Genomic DNA, 3,801 nt, shown 5'->3' with positions numbered 1-3,801 from the left:
CACTATGGCAAGCCAGTTCTTAGATCTGTGAAGAGAGAACAATGATCAGGCTGAGCAAACAATGATCAGGGCTGTCTGTTTCTCACTATGGCAAGCCAGTTCTTAGATCTGTGAAGAGAGAACAGTCTGTATTTTTCTGTTTAATCAGACTTGAAGACAAGACACATTTCAGGGCAGGGCAGAGAAAATCTCAACTAAAAGTTTGTAGGTAAGTAACAGGCAATTATGAACACTTGGTTGAAACCCTGCCATTTAATACTTAATTTGTTAATGGTCAATGATCAAGAAACTAGAACTTAGGTTAGAATTCTAGACCATATTGCAATATATAGATTTTTGAGAGTATAGTGGTTTCCATCCATTTGAAAAATAGGAAGTTTAGATGAGCAAATATTTTGTATGCCAAATGTTAGTATTGATCTCAAGATAGAATATTAATGTTTTAAATGAATATCATAAATTATATCTTCTAATTGGTCAAATGTTGCTCGATTGCATGCCTGCTAATATAACAAAGGTAAAAGGATGCCTTCCAATTTCCCATTGCATACTGGGAAAGCTCTCTATGAAAATGGTTAGGTGGTTGTATGAGGTATAGTCCTGTCCTCCGGTATCATAATACAAACTGTATATACAGTTGACCCTTGAAAAAGTTGGGTTTGAACTTCATGGATTCAGTTATATGCAGATTTTTTTTTCTTACAATCTCTGTAGAGACTGTCAAAAATTGCCAATATAGTGCCAACTATATTGCAAGTCCTCACAGCGGGGTATTGAGAAAAGCTTTCAATTAGCAATAATTGCACCTCGGAAAAAAACTCTTTGGCGATGGTACTGCGCTGCCCAAAACTTATGCGGATTTTTGTCAACCAATTGTGTATCAAAAATACAGTATTTGCAGAATACAAAACCCATGTACACAGAGCCAAATTTTTGTATATGTGGGTTCAGCAAGGCTGAATAAGAGATTTCAGTATGCATGGATTTGGGTATATTCAGGGATCCTGAAACCAATCCCCAATGAATACTGGGGGCGATTGTATATTCTAACTTATTTAGTAATACTGCTGTAGTTAAGTGGACTTAATTTATTAGAAGGAAGGTGGAAGGACAAGATATCATATTTGTTTCTTGCACAATTTGTATTAAATCTCCAATGCAAATAAATAGACAACGTTAAAATTTTTTCAAGTTTAGAACAATTGTGATAAATTATAACACAAAAGTATTTCCCCACATTAAAGGTAGAACTAAAGGGTTGCTGTAGGGGCAAAGGGAAAGCTTACCCGTTACTTTCTGAAGGTTTGCTGAAAAATCAACTGACAAAAGGCAGATTAATAGAAGAAAAGACAAAACTTTCTTTTCTTTTTTATATTTTTATTTTATTTTATTTTATTTTTTTATTGTTGGAGATTCATTGAGGGTACAATAAGCAGGTTACACTGATTGCAATTGTTAGGTAAAGTCCCGCTTGCAATCATGTCTTGCCCCCATAAAGTGTGACACACAACAAGGCTCCACCCCACTCCCTCCGTTCCTCTTTCTGCTCCCTGCCCATAACCTTAATTGTCATTAATTGTCCTCATATCAAAATTGAGTACATAGGATTCATGCTTCTCCATTCTTGTGATGCTTTACTAAGAATAATGTCTTCCACTTCCATCCAGGTTAATACGAAGGATGTAAAGTCTCCATTTTTTTTAATGGCTGAATAGTATTCCATGGTGTACATATACCATAGCTTGTTAATCCATTCCTGGGTTGGTGGGCATTTAGGCTGTTTCCACATTTTGACGATTGTAAATTGAGCTGCAATAAACAGTCTAGTACAATTGTCCTTATGATAAAAGGATTTTTTTCCTTCTGGGTAGATGCCCAGTAATGGGATTGCAGGATCAAATGGGAGGTCTAGCTTGAGTGCTTTGAGGTTTCTCCATACTTCCTTCCAGAAAGGTTGTACCAGTTTGCAGTCCCACCAGTAGTGTAAAAGTGTTCCCTTCTCTCCACATCCACGCCAGCATCTGCAGTTTTGAGATTTTGTGATGTGGGCCATTCTTGCTGGGGTTAGATGATATCTCAGGGTTGTTTTGATTTGCATTTCTCTAATATATAGAGATGATGAACATTTTTTCATATGTTTGTTAGCCATTCGTCTGTCATCTTTAGAGAAAGTTCTATTCGTGTCTCTTGCCCATTGATATATGGGATTGTTGGCTTTTTTCATGTGGATTAATTTGAGCTCTTTATAGATCCTAGTTATCAAGCTTTTGTCTGATTGAAAATATGCAAATATCCTTTCCCATTGTGTAGGTTGTCTCTTTGCTTTGGTTATTGTCTCCTTAGCTGTACAGAAGCTTTTCAGTTTAATGAAGTCCCATTTGTTTATTTTTGTTGTTGTTGCAATTGCCATGGCAGTCTTCTTCATGAAGTCTTTCCCCAGTCCGATATCTTCCAGTGTTTTTCCTCTGCTTTCTTTGAGGATTTTTTTTGTTTATGCCTTAAATTTAAGTCCTTTATCCATCTTGAATCAATTTTTGTGAGTGGGGAAAGGTGTGGGTCCAGTTTCAGTCTTTTACATGTAGACATCCAGTTCTCCCAACACCATTGATTGAATAGGGAGTCTTTCCCCCAAGGCATATTCTTGTTTGGTTTATCGAAGATTAGGTGGTTGTCAGATGTTAGTTTCATTTCTTGGTTTTCAATTTGATTCCAAGTGTCTATGTCTCTGTTTTTGTGCCAGTACCATCCTGTCTTGACCACTATGGCTTTGTAGTACAGACTAAAATCTGGTATGCTGATGCCCCCAGCTTTATTTTTGTTACAGAGAACTGCCTTAGCTATACGGGGTTTTTTCCGGTTCCATACAAAACGCAGAATCATTTTTTCCAAATCTTGAAAGTACGATGTTGGTATTTTGATAGGAATGGCATTGAATAAGTAGATTGCTTTGGGAAGTATAGACATTTTAACAATGTTGATTCTTCCCATCCATGAGCATGGTATGTTCTTCCATTTGTTAATATCCTCTGCTATTTCCTTTCTGAGGATTTCATAGTTTTCTTTATAGAGGTCCTTCACCTCCTTCGTTAGGTATATTCCTAGGTATTTCATTTTCTTTGAGACTATGGTGAAGGGAGTTGTGTCCTTAATTAGCTTCTCATCTTGACTGTTATTGGTGTACACAAAGGCTACTGACTTGTGGACATTGATTTTATATCCTGAAACATTACTGTATTTTTTGATGACTTCTAGGAGTCTTGTGGTTGAGTCTTTGGGGTTCTCTAAGTATAAGATCATGTCGTCAGCAAAGAGGGAGAGTTTGACCTCCTCTGCTCCCATTTGGATTCCCTTTATTTCCTTGTCTTGCCTAATTGTATTGGCTAGAACTTTCAGCACTATGTTGAATAGTAAAGGTGACAGAGGACAACCTTGTCTGGTTCCAGTTCTAAGAGGAAAAGCTTTCAGTTTTACTCCATTCAGTAAAATATTGGCTGTGGATTTGTCATAGATAGCTTCAATCAGTTTTAGAAATGTGCCACCTATGCCTATACTTTATTTTAATTTACATAGCATGGAATAATTAGAAGAAAATTATTAACCAATACCACAATGGGGTACAGATATTTATATACCCTTCTTCATAAGGAGATAGGAAATGTATGTGGTTTTTTTGTTTTTTGTTTGTTTGTTTGTTTTAAGACAGAGTCTCACTTTATCACCCTTGGTAGAGTGCTGTGGCATCACAGCTCACAGCAACCTCCAACTCCTGGGCTTAGGCGATTCTCTTGCCTCAGCCTCCCG

The 3,801-nt window shown here is 36.9% G+C and overlaps 1 non-coding gene across 1 annotated transcript; it reads right to left on the bottom strand.

Annotated features, from left to right (window-relative positions):
- Positions 1-705: 705 nt before the first annotated feature.
- On the bottom strand, positions 706-851 carry LOC128578601 (U4 spliceosomal RNA). Its single transcript, XR_008377748.1, has one exon. It is a non-coding gene; the product is annotated as a U4 spliceosomal RNA (small nuclear RNA).
- Positions 852-3,801: the final 2,950 nt, after the last annotated feature.

The sequence above is a fragment of the Nycticebus coucang genome, chromosome X, assembly GCF_027406575.1.
Source record: "Nycticebus coucang isolate mNycCou1 chromosome X, mNycCou1.pri, whole genome shotgun sequence".
NCBI lineage: Eukaryota > Metazoa > Chordata > Mammalia > Primates > Lorisidae > Nycticebus > Nycticebus coucang.
Note: the sequence above shows the minus strand (reverse complement) of the source record. Positions and strands in the feature narration are given on the sequence as shown.